The sequence below is a fragment of the Acomys minous genome, assembly GCF_964271855.1.
Source record: "Acomys minous genome assembly, chromosome: 19".
Lineage (NCBI taxonomy): Eukaryota > Metazoa > Chordata > Mammalia > Rodentia > Muridae > Acomys > Acomys minous.
The window spans coordinates 59,480,753-59,493,777 of record NC_140499.1 but is presented as its reverse complement, the minus strand read 5'-3'; the positions used below and the strand labels follow the sequence as shown (position 1 = coordinate 59,493,777).

General features: G+C 50.5%; 1 protein-coding gene across 7 annotated transcripts in view; it reads left to right on the top strand.

Annotated features, from left to right (window-relative positions):
• The window catches only part of KIRREL1 (kirre like nephrin family adhesion molecule 1), a 96,860-nt gene that overhangs the window by 62,806 nt on the left and 21,029 nt on the right, over window positions 1–13,025 (top strand). The window lies entirely within an intron of this gene.

The following is a 13,025-nucleotide window of genomic DNA, read 5'->3' as shown; positions in this document are numbered from 1 at the left end:
TTTAATCCGTCTACTCATCCTTCAAGGACTGGAAGCCTGATTGACTCTGCTGTCAAGGAAAACACAGGCTGTTTGCTGGAATGCACAGCACCCTGCACCCACGCTTCCCGCCCCCCTCCCCCCACCTACCCATAGTTCAAAGGGAATATTGGCTTACCCAGGAAACATGGTGCTAAATTTGTTGTGAGATGGCTGTCACAGGCAATTGAAGAAACCTCTCAACATGGAGGATGGGGCAGCTAAATAAAAAATCACTAGGTTATTTCAGGGGCCACAGACTCTGAGGGTGTGAAGGAAGGAAGAAGAGATCTCCCCTTCCCTGGGACAACAGAGAGTTATCAAGTAATCACACACACACACACACACACACACACACACACACACACGGAAAGAATCAGTATCAGTGATGCAGAGCACAGATGTGCAGGAAGAAGTAGGCTGCTTCCTGGAGGATGCTCCTCTGCCTGGGTCTACTTCTCAGCCATGGGCCCCACCAGGCTCGTTTGTACCCGAGACCTTCTATGAAGTAGAAGCTTGTTGAAATTCCGGGTTTAGGATCCATGCAGTCTCAGATTGGTGCCTCCGTGGACTCTTGCCATGTATCCATAACTGGTTCTTGGCATGTCCTTGTCATGTAGCAAGAGGAGTTACTTTAGCCGGTTTGGTTCACCTTTGCCCTTGGGACATGTGTGTCCCATTTAACAAGCAAACTGAAACAAGCAAAGGAAGAAATACAAAAGGCTCCCCATGTGGCTCCCTGCTTGGGGGCATCAGCCTGCCTCTGAGCCTTCTCCCCGCTGTGTGGGCTGCCGCCTCTCGAATGTTGTCCTACTGGGGCCCTGTTCTACAACGGTGGGTTTTAAAGCCCCCACTCCGGGCTCCCTCAGCTCCCTGCAGCAAATTAACATTCCATGCCTCTTATATGTGTAGAATGAACAGTTAGATGAATCAATTCCACAGCCGGTTGGCCCTGCTTTCACTTTACACAAGATTGATCCAGATAGCCTCAGCTTGGGGCTTCTGGAAGTGCCTTTGTGGGAAATCTTTTTAATGGAGATTAATTGGAAAAGCCTACGATGCCTTGGTTTTAGGGAGAAGGTTCCATGTTTTCCCTTTTGGTGAAGATATTTCAGTGGTGTGTGTGTGTGTGTGTGTGTGTGTGTGTGTGTGTGTGTGTGTGTGTGCGTGTGCGTGCGCGCGCGCACGTGCATGCACGTGCAGTAATATGTGCTTACCTAGACCAGGACACCCCACTAACAACACACACACACACAGCCTTGTCTCTTCTGAGTCTTCTCAAGCCTGGTCCAAACCTTACTGTGTTGGCACATAGCTCTGAATCTGGACCCCTTCCTTCCTTCCTTTCTTCCTTCGTTCCTTCGTTCCTTCCTTTCTTCCTTCCTTCCTTCCTTCCTCCATTTTCTTTAATAGCACAGAAGTGTTTAGAGAATAAATACTGAGAAGGAGAAAGTATTTAATATTTAAAGACGCCTGGTCTTGATTTCAGTTATTTTACATGCCCAAATCCTGAGCGTCCCCAACTGTCTACTGCGCTCCTAGCTCCCTGTCTTGGCTCATGCTGTCCCCTTTGTCTGAAACGCCCACCCGACTCCCCCGTCCTTGGGCTGCTGAGGTCCTCTTCTTCAAAGTGTGACGCCGTTCTTATCAGTATATGAGCACTTCTGAACTTCTACTGAGTGCCAGACAGAGCCATCTCAGTTCAAACTCTACAGCTACAGAAGGGGTCTACAGCTTCACCTAGTAGGCCTAGCAAGTATGGGCCTCGCCCCAAAGGAGGACCGTGTCAGACACGTAAAGAATTAGATTGATGTATCCAGTCAGTAAATATCCTCTAGGGTACTCACGCGGGGAGCACTGTTAAAGCTCTAGGAGCCTCACAGCCATGCTTACAGGCTTGTAAAGTAGCCACGCCCATGCTCCCATCTCTTCCCCATTGGTTTAGCGCTGGTGGAAGTTTCCAGCCCTCTGCTGCCTATCACCTCCTCCAGCTACCTGGGCAGCATGTGACAGTAAGGACAACTTCCCCATTCTCTATCATGCCCATTCTAAGGACATGTGTCCTCTAGGACACAGCAGCCAGGCTAAACTACTTCTCGCATCCTGAACTGATATGCTTTCCCGATCGCTCGCCGCTCTCCATGACTTCCGTCTTCTGAGGACACTTTGCTCCTGGCTTGTTCACTGCTACTCCTGCACCTCCCTCAGAGTCCAGTGTACATGTCCAGCAGCTCTTCCTGTATCCCAGGATGCTTTTCTCCGTTCTGCTCCTTTACGATATGGTGCCTGGATTCTCAGGGATATCTGGCGTGTGAGGGAAAATCCACCAAGTTTGGCTTTCCATCCAGAGTCCAGGTCAGTGCCTGGTACATAGTAGGCACTCAATAAATACGTGCTAACATGAGTAAATGTATATTCGATTGATATAAGCATTAGTGATGATAACTGAATAAGCGTTTATGGAGAACCTATGATATATGCAAGGCTAGTATTTTCAGAAAAGGAATAAGATTGTATCTGCTCTCTCTATTGGTTGAGCCTGCTCATAGACTCAGATAGTCCCTCTAAAATAGCGGTCCTCAACCTGTGGGTTGCAGCCATCGGGAAACACATATTTTCACAGATCTTGGAAACTGAGACGCTGCCCAGGAGAAAAATTACAGTTGTGAAGTAGCAACAAAAAATAAAATTTATGGCTGGGGATCCCTAAGAAGACCATGAGAAATATGTGTTTGTCGATAGTTGTGGCCAACAGGTTGAGAACCGCTGCTCTAAAAAGGTCCAGAGACACTTGCAAAGGGCATCTGTAGTGATGGATTGCAGATTCCAGGAGATTAATATTTACCCTGGATCTGCTGGGAGGTAGGGGGTCAAAGAGTGGGAATGTAATAAATTTCATTCGACTCAGAGGCAGAGACGTATTCTCAGTAATGCTAGCCTGGTGTCCCAAGACCTGGCCTTCCTTCTGGCTTTCTCAGTGCCTAAGAAAAGGAAAAAAAAAAACTTCTTATTGATGTCTAGACCTTTCTGGGTCTCTAAACTGACTGTTTTTTTTTTTTTTCTGGAGAATATTAGTAAGAGTTCTGGAAAATTTCCATGGAGAGACCTACCTAGCCTACATTTTTTCCAGCCCTTCTGACTCTGCTTAGGCGAAAAGTTTGTAGAGCAGCAGTAACTAAGAGGATGGCTTTCAGGGCAGAGCCAGCCTTTCTTTGGTGAGCCCATGTGCCGGAGGAAACAGCTTCCATGGAAGAGGGACCATGGGGTTCGAACCTGGGAAGTTATGTGTGTACCAAGGCAGGGGCGGGAGCGCGGGAAATGAGGTATAAATGACTAGAGAGTGAGGCTTAGAGCCTCCTGTGCACCTTTGTGGGAGGGAGCCAGGGTTAGACTCTGATAGACGCACTGGACCGCCTCAAATATGGCCCACCTCTCCCTCTCCCCCTCCCCCCTCCCCCTCCATCCCTCCCTCTCTCCTTTCCTCCTCCTCCTCCTCCTCCTCCTCCTCCTCCTCCTCCTCCTCCTCCTCCTTCTTCTTCTTCTTCTTCTTCTTCTCTCTCTCTCTCTCTCTCTCTCTCTCTCTCTCATCCTCCTCCCCTGGTATACTCCTCTCAAAAGTCCCTCCAATTCTCAAAAAAGAAAAAAAAAAAGTCACTCCTTTTCTTTGACCTAAAACATCAAAACCCTCAGATGAGGACAAGGGGTGGTGAGCCTGGACTCACTGCCCCTCCCCCGCAGAGGTCTGCCTTCCTGCCTCTGTCTGTCTTCGTCTTTGGCTCCCATCTCCCCATGCCACATGCCCTGGCGCAGTCTCCATCCAGCTTCAGCCTTGCGGGGCCTCTCTGCCTCTCTTTATTCTCCTCTCGGCTTCTGTCCAGTAGTCTTCCGTACTCTGTTCCTGAAGCTTTCTTCGTATTCCTCAGTCTGTCAGCTGTCCTTATTTTCTGTGACTGAGTGCTTCCAACGATGTTCTCCATCCTCATCTTGCGGTCCTAGTAGTGTGGGGACAAGCACAAACTGTGACCTTCCCAGCTCTAGGAAGGGGACTCTATAACTGGGAGGCTAGCTCCTTAAACCACAGGGGGTTTGGAGATTTCCCTTCCCCCCCCCCCCCCACACCGTGTCTGGTGGTTCCCACCTCCTCAGTTTTTTTCTTCAAAATAAAGTGGTTTGGGTTGGATTGTACCGATGCCCTTTCCAGTCCTAACCTTCAGGCCACTGTTCTTCCTTTTTATTTTTTATTTTTTCTTTCTTTTTCATTTTATTTTTCTAGTAGATGGCCTCAGGGACCTGGGCTTTTTATTTTTGGATCCACCCCTGGGGCTGTGCGTGTTCAGGGTTCTATTTCCGGTTTATTTTTCTCTCTTGCCCTTTTCTGTCCTTTATGTTCTTTTTCCTCCCCTCTTTTGTAACATGGTGTCACTGTAGCTCCATTCCTCTTTCCTTACCTGATGTTTTTTCCTTTTTTTTTTTTTTCTTGTTTTTTGGGGGTTTTGGGTTTCGTTGTTGTTATTGTTGTTTTTCCTCATGTAGCTCAGACTTGTTACATAGCTGATGCTGGCCTTGAGACCCTGGTCGCTCTTCCTCTCAAATTCTAGGAGTAAGGACATGTCCCACCATGCCAGGTTTTCTGTGGTGCTGGGAATCTAGCCCTGGGCGTTCATGTATTCTATGCAAGACTCTACCGATCTACAGCCCTAGTTGGCCATTCCAGCCCCGCCTGCCTTCCCTGCCTACCTTCCCTCAGTTCTTGCTTTCTCCATCTTTGTTCTAGTTTCCCCCTCTTCTCCCTTCTGCTCTCTTCTTTGCCCGACTCCTGTCTGAGCTGGGTCGTTGTTGCTCACCACCCGCCTTTTCCCCATCCCTCCCTTCCCTTGCCCACTGGAGCCAAATGGAAATTCAGGACTGTTTTTGTTTTTGACAGAACCACATGCTGAACCCTGCCATCCTCTTTCTGCTTCTGCCTGTCGTACTTGCTACACCAACCCTACTTGGCTCTCCGTAGCATCCTCCTACTTTCTATAAAGCATTGTCATGGCCCCATGCCAGGCCAGATTTGCATAGAGCTGTCAGATGAGGTCTGGCCCAGGTATCTAGGGGCTGGAAGCCAAAATGGGACAGGTGGGACTGACAGCCTCTTTTATTTTGAAGAGCAGTGTCCCTGTGAGTTGGCCCAGATTGGCAAATGGCCTCACAGCCCCATGCTTGCCTTTTCTCTCTTTCTATTGATTCCCTGTTGGAAGGGACGTGAGAACTCAATGGGACTTCCTCACAGAGGAAAGCAAGGAATGCCTCTGCTTCCTAGGCAGGGTACCCCACTTGGGTCTTCTCTGTCACCATCCTGTTTGTCACAAACCCACAGCTGTCCCCTACAGTCTGCTGTGCTGGTTAACACTAGGATAGGCCCAGGCACACAGGCTTCCTGTAGTCAAAAGGTGCCTGGGCTTATCCTCAAGGTTTAGCTAAGCTATAGGCAAACAAAAGGGGGAGGGGCCGGGGGGGATGGTAGACTCTTAGACCTCAGAGTCAGGAGGCTCCCACAGGCAAATTACTCAGCCCTTCCTGTTACACCTAAAGAAGCTGTTGCCTAGAACAGTGGGTGTCTTCCCCACAGTTACACCAGTTTGGTGACGAAGCCAAGACCAGATCCACCCACACTAGTCTTCGAGTTCTGGTCCGTGGGTTTTCTGCCTCTCCCTGTGTGTGGAGCCCATCCTCCCCATCCCCATCCCTGCCCCTTGTCTTTCAGGGCTCTCTTCCTGTCTCTTAGGGAGACTGATCCCAATGGCCCAGCCAGACCCATGAGCCTCCTTTCCCATGACAGCAAATACCAGCCAGCCTCTGTAGTCCGCTCCAATGCATGGAAACAGGCCAGGCTGTGGCCATTTGCAAAAATCCCATCTGGTGCCTGGAAAAAGTTCCCTTTGGCTGTTCTCTCCATCCCCAGTTTTGGAGATGGACATTGGAGTTCGGTGGCCAACCGAAACTCAGCACTCCAGACCATGCTGCCTTTCAGAGGAAAGCCTTTGATTCGGTTGTGGATTCGGAGTTTCGGTTGTGGTGAAAGAGAGGGGGCTTGAAAGGAGGAAGGTGGTAAAGAGGGCATTTAAGGCTTCTCGGAGTGGGAGGTGGCACTGGGGGACGCTGCGGGCAGAATGGTAGAGGTTTCAATAGTCCTGAGTATTTGGACGTGAGCCTGGGGGTGTGGCCTGTAATTTGGGCTAGGCACTGTCTACACACAGCACCTGGCTGTAAGTTCTCTGACTCCCAACATGAAGCCCTCGTCTGTCAGAAGAGGAGGCCATAGCTCTTCCAGACACTCACATCCATCTTAACATTTTAGGACACTGGGCGGGGCTCAACACAGAGCAGAAAAAAACACACCCAGAATCTTCCTGCCCTCTCAGCCAGCCTAGTGGACACAGAGCCTCTTTCCTAGAACTTCCAGGCTGTGGGTCTGCCTCAGGGTGCCCGGCTAGGCTTTCTGCTCTTTTCCCTTATCTGTCCTCACTCTGACCTCGCTCTGACCTGCCTCAGCTTCGTCAGTGTGCCTTCCTCCTTCTCCATCACAAGTACACATCTCTTTCTTCTCGCCTTCCTTCTTCGCTGGCCCATCCCAGAGACTTGAAATCCTCTTTTCTTGAGAGAATGCACTGTGAGAGGCTCTGCGGAGCTTGGCCTGAGTGAATGGCTTGGGTGGGGAAGGAAGTCCCGTCAGGATGAGGAGAGGGAGGGATAGTAGAGTGGAGAGATTTAGTTCCATCTGAAAGCTGTCAGTGTGAATCAAAGGCTTTCCTCTGAACGGCAGCGTGGTCTGGAGTGCTGAGCCCGGGCACTGCTTCGGCCCAGGGGGTTCATTATTGCTCTTTGATAAATCCAGGGAGACAGGGCTCAGCCTCCATCTCTCTCTCCTGCTGCTTAGCTCTGTGGCTCCCATGTGCTTGCCACTCCGCCCCGCCCCCCTCTCTGGTTCTGGTCCTGCCAGGCTAGGCTTTGGGAACATGACCACCAGGGCACGTGCTCCAGAACTCAGAGCAGACTGGTGCCCATGGGCACAGACAGATGTGTACTCACATGCAAGGGGTGCAGACGGGGAGTTCACGTGGACAGGAAAGCGAGCACACGTGCTTGCTTGTTTCTGTCTATGTGTGACCATAAGGAGTTTATCACTGAGACGTTATAAACACGTCCATCAAATCATAGATTTAGGGGCCAATTCCGACTTGTCCTTCAAAAAAAAAAAATAGGGTTTGAGGGCTAGGGGTATAGTTCAGTGGTAGAGCTTTTCCGAGCATGCATGAGTACTTGGGTTCAATGCCAGGGGGTGGAAAAAGCAACAACAAAAAGAGATTTGACCTCTTTGTCCTTGCTAGGCTCAGCAGAAAAGGGGATTGGAAATTTGTTCATACACAAAGACCGGCCTGGCCCTGGCCCCCAGTGCTCTAATGATAATGGAGAAAGGGGCTGGAAGGACAGACAGACATGGGTCACGAGGAAGGAGAAAGAATGCATTAGATAAGGGAGTAGCCTCAAGAGGGGGTGTAGAGGCCTGGGGATCCGTGTCTGGCAGAGGAGGTCCCCAGGAGAAGACAGCAGCCAAGTTACCGGGATGGCATTGCAGGGAGAACTTGGTTTCTCGCTGGGCTTTGCTGCGTCCCAGCTTTAGCATTTGTGTGGCTGAGGGAAGCTTCTTGGCATCACTGAGCTGTGGGTTCTTACTATGAGCTGTAACTACCTCAGTGTTCTTGGGCTTTGGCGTCCTCAAGCTTGGCAAAACAGTACCCGTGGGTCTGAGGACTGTAGCAAGTCATGTACAGACACCCCCACCCCCAACCCTGCTAGTGGCCGTTGGTGGCTTAAAGACTGGTATTTTGTTTGTCAGTGAAACAAAGCGCTGGGCTCAGGAGATAGTCTGCCCTTGGGTACCACTCACTGTTTCCTTCCCGCACTCACGTCAAGCTTCTCCTGTGTTGAGAGTACCATGCAGGTTGAGGGGGCTACATCCCGGGTCTGAGTACCGCTGCCCATCCATGAGGTAAACAGGGTGGACATAAAAGGTCTAAGCTGTAAAGTAGAGGTCAGAAATGGCAGATGAACTGGACTTAGGGCGTCCAGTAGCTCTTTCTCAGGCCGAGGCCCTAAATCCAATTCGTTTACAAGATTGGATATTCCTAGAATGTGACAGAATGCCAAGAGTGGCGACAACGGGGCCCGAGAAGCCTGCCTGTATCTCATTTCTGCCAGACTCTTAATTCGCCTTTCTTTAAAATGCAGGTAATAACTACCACTGTGTAGCAGATTATAATGCTGGGAACAATGTCTGTAAGACATCAGTGTGGCACGCAATCAGCACTTTATAATTGGAGGTATTTATTATTATGGAGCATTGCTGAAGCTGAATGAACAAAAATGGTAAATCAAAGCCTCTGTTCTCAGAGGCTCCCAGGAGAGGAGGGAGACAAAACACACATGAGTAATTTTTAATCCACGGCAGGTTGGGGTATGTGCTCTACCCAGAAGCCCAGACAACGCTGTGGGTGGGAGGGAACAAGGGAAGGAGGCTACACAAGCTTTGTGTCCAGAGGGAGGGGCCCTAAGGGTTAATGGCGGCCTGGGACTGAGGCAGAGGGACAGTGGCAGGGGCTGGGATGGGGGTCTCTAGCTCCCACCCTCTTTAGGAGAGTGGGCAGCGTTTGCCACACTCCCAAGTTCTGCTTAGGGTCCCTTGGCTCCCCTGCCTCTATTACTTTATTTGCCCTGTTCACTGTTGCCCTGAGGGAGAAACTGAGCTGAGCCTCTGTAATCCCTGTGGAGGCAGGAGGGAAAAGGTTGCTCAGACAGTGGGTGCTTACTAGGTAACTCATTCTGAAGAAAGGCTGCTGCACCGACCTGACCTGTGTAGCTGTCCTCTCTTCCTTTCTACCCTGGCCTCTTTATGACTCGACAGACATCTTTGTCTTAAGGGTCCTTCCTCACTCCTTGGCTCCTCTGCCTTTGTATAAAGCCTGTTTTTGGCTGTTTCTCAGTGCTTGTCTTGGTACTTCTATTAATGTCCCCTCAAGTGTGTGCCTGTGTGTACACATGAGTGTGAGTGTGTGTGTATATGAGTGGGTGCTGTGTCTGTGGATGTGAATGTATGTGTCTGTGTGTGAGTGTGTATGTATGTGTGTGTGCTGTGAGTGTGTGTGAGTGTCTGTATGCATGCATAAGTATGTGTTGCCTGTGTGTCTAAGTGTGTGCGCATGTGTCTGTGCAAATGTGTGTGTATGTGTGTGCTGTGAGTGTGTGTCTGCGTGCATGTATATGTGTGCATGTATGTGTGCGTACATGACTATGTGTATTGTCTGAGTATGTCTGTGTGAGTGTGTGTCTGTGAGTGTATGTGCGTGTGTCTGTGTGTGAATGTGTGCCAATGTGTCTGCGTGCATAAGTGTGAGTATGCATGTGTGTGTACTTGTGCATATTTGTGTGTGTGTGTGTGTGTGTGTGTGTGTGTGTGTGTGTGTGTGTGTATGTATGTGTGTTGATCTGTCTTCATTGTGGCTGCTTTGCCTCATCTGTAATGGAGTCTGAAGATTGGGAGGGAGCAGGAACAAAGTGGGATTTACATTAAAACACCATTGGAAGCATGAGGCTGTTGATTGCTACTAGCTCACCTGTCTGTGGCCAGGCGGTTTCTGGTTCGTTCTCTGCATTGCTGTACTGGGTTCTGTTCCTGGACATGGATGACAGCATGTGCACGAGCCTAGACATATGGATGGGAATGTGATTTCCCTCTCAGTTCTGAGCAGGTGCCACTAAGTGTAGCTGGTAGCTCAGGTCCAAGGACCTCGGAGGTGTGCCACTAGCTAGGCCACATGTTCTAGGTTATTGACACTAAGAGACTTGCCACCACTTTTAGGGCACCTCTACCCTTCCTGCTGACAAACTTCCCAAGGCTTTCTCCTCCACGGCCCACTTCTCCCATCATCTGCATCACAACCTTGTAGACTGTCTCCTTTTCTTTCCCGGCTCTGCTTCGCATCCCATTTTTCAGAGTCCTTCCTCCCACAGGAGAGAGCACACTGTTCCAGCCACACCTCACCTGTTTCATCCTACTTGGATTGGGGGTCGGGGGTTGGTGGCAGCACATGGCCAGGGGAGGGAGGGGAACAGTGTCCTGCCTTTTCCGGAAGAATTTTCATAAGTTTAGACTTGGTTTTGCTCCTTAGATTCCATCCACTAACAGACTTACTTAGATCACCCTTGTGCGCCTGGCAGTGTGGCCCTGTGCCAAGTGGTGTGGCTTAGAGCTGTGAATAGCACAGCCCAGACTCAAAAAGTTGACCCTGGGCTGTGCTGACATAAGTGGCCAGGATGGCATGGTCCTTTCAATGGCAGAAAAAAAAAAAGTCTATGTAGTGCCAGTAAGTCATGAGAGGTGACTACTTGAATCCCAAAGAATGAGAGACCTGTGTGAGGACATGAGGGTAGCCCATGCCTGGCTCATAAAGAGTCTAGAGAATAGAGCTTAGACCAGACTCAACATTTTTCATACTCATGAGTTGACTTAAGGACCCCGCCCCACATCTGGCCTCTCTCATATGCTGTCTTGGCTGCAGAGCTGTTTGGGGACACAAATACTGCTTGTGACTTTGGTGCAGAAAGTGGTCTTTCCAAAGATTCAAATTCTGAGACTCTGCCCCCCCCCCCACCGCACAATCCCCAAACCCTCACCCCCCACATTTCCTTCGTCATTAGACTCTGCTGGTCATTGCCTCCATTCTGTTTTTAGGTTTAATTGCTTCCACTAGGGCTAAATCAAAAATGATTTTACTTCAAAATTCCCAGAAAAGCAGACACCACCCTTCTGTCACTCTTTCTTGGGTTCCTGAAAGTGTCCCCAATGTGCACCCCTTGTTGTCTGACTGCACGGGGCCACATAACGGCCACAGCTCTTTAGCAGGTATGTGCAAAAGACGTTGATAGGCCGGCACCCAACCCCACCACATTTGGTGTCACAGAAGCTCAGGAGGCAGACGTATCACTCCCATGTAAGAAAGTGCAATTTGAGCCGGGCACCATGGCACACACTGTAATCCCAGCACTTGGGAGGCAGAGGCCTCACTCTTTGTGAGTTCGAGGCCAGCCTGGTCTACAAAGTGAGTCCAGGACAGCCAAGGCTACATGGAGAACCCTGTCTAGAAAAAAAAAATGCAGTTTGGGGGATAACTTGCCCAGGGCCACGCAGTTAGAAAGAGTTGCAGAGGGACAGGACCGTGGAAACCTTAGTCTTCTCCTAGCTGCTCCTCCTAGTGTTTGAGCAGAAAGGGTCTTTGGCAAGCTAGTCCAGACTTGTTATCTTACCGTGAGCCAGTGCAGGACCAGATAAGGAAGTGCGATCCGTGTGCCCTGACTCCAGGTAAATCCCATCACCACCCACTGCAGGGTCATTGCCCTCTCATTGCAGCCAGCTGCCCACTGCTCTCTGGAGACCATCACTTGGGCTTCATGTAGAAAAGCTGTGGATAGCAATCCAGACTCTGATCCAAGTTCACAGCCCACCTCTCCACCCCCTCCCTTCCAGAACCCCCCAACCCCCCCCTCAATCCCCCACCCACCCACCCCTCCTCACAGCCCTTGACTTAACGCCTGAGGAGCCTTGAGAAAGAGAAACAGGAGCACAGAGTTTGTAACACCTAGCAGTACTAGAGAACCCTGCAAGGATTTGAATAAATTTGAATAATAATGAGCTTAAATGCTTGAATTAATAACACTATCCGTTCACCTGACCAATCCTTCCTCCTGGATCTCAACACCTGTTGTCCTTTTCTCTGGAACTGTGGGTGAGCCTTATCTTTTTCTTTAGAAAGAGATGCATGCGGAATCAGGTCTGCAGAGTCGAGGAGCCACTTAACAAAGAAAAAAAAAGGAACCCTTTTTCTAACTTCCTGGCCCTGCATTGTCACATTTAACCCAGGGCAAAGCCTACTTCCTGCGCCATATTCTGACCACCAGACTCCAGGAGAGACCCAGAAAGAAGAGAGGGCTTGCATCCTAGGGACAGACAGGGCAAACACTTCCACCCGCAAGCTGCCTTCCACCTCCTGGTGACAAAAACATGGGCAGAAGCTGACAGCTCCGGACAGGAAATCCTGTGACTAGAGCTGCCACAGCAAGGCTCGGTGGCAGCCGGCGGGACAAGCTGTGCTTGCCGAGGGGGCTATGAAATCGGGCCTAGAGGGGGTTTTCCTGAGAGGAGAATGTGGGAGCACATTTGGAAAGAAGAGGAGAAAAGAAAGGAGTTGACTAGGATCTCGGGGGATGGGGCGTTGCTCTGTGGAGTGGCCTGGGTTTGATCTTGGACTGAGAAGTGGGGCAGGGGTTCTACAACGGGTGAAAGAAGGGTCCCCACAATGGGGAAGGGGTGAATGGGGAAGCTGGGTTTAGAAGGAGTTGGATTAGGGGGTTGTGGCCTCTATAGACTCAGGGAGCTGCTGGGAAAGGTGAACAAGGAATCTAAGCTTTGAAGAGAGCTTATTTTGATCGCCTGGTGTGACCTAGCCTGGTGTGACCTAGTGGAGCGGTGTGTGGCAAGGAAGCCTCCAACTTAACCCTTCGCTGGCCTCTCATCACTCTCTCTCCTTCCCTGGAGCCCAGAGTAGGAAGCTAATGCCCACATCATGCTGCACAGTGTGCATGCAGGCCTGCGCCGCCCTCCCCCCCCCCCACCGGGGCCAGGCAGAGATGTAGCAAGCCTGTTGGTGGAAGCAAGAGAGAAGAAATCCGCAATCCAATTCCCTACCCCATTTAGGCTCCACAATTAAAGGCAATTACTCTGCAGTTCTCTAATCAAATGCTCCCGGCCAAGCTGCCAGCCAGGCAGCCATGTGTAGCTCCTGGAGCCAGAGGGAGAACAGAACAGAGTCCCACACTGTCTCAGCTCCCATGATGCGGGAGGCTGCGTGCACGCAGATGTAGCGGCGTCTACATCCCTGGGCCCCAGCCCTTGGGTCAAGGGTAAACAC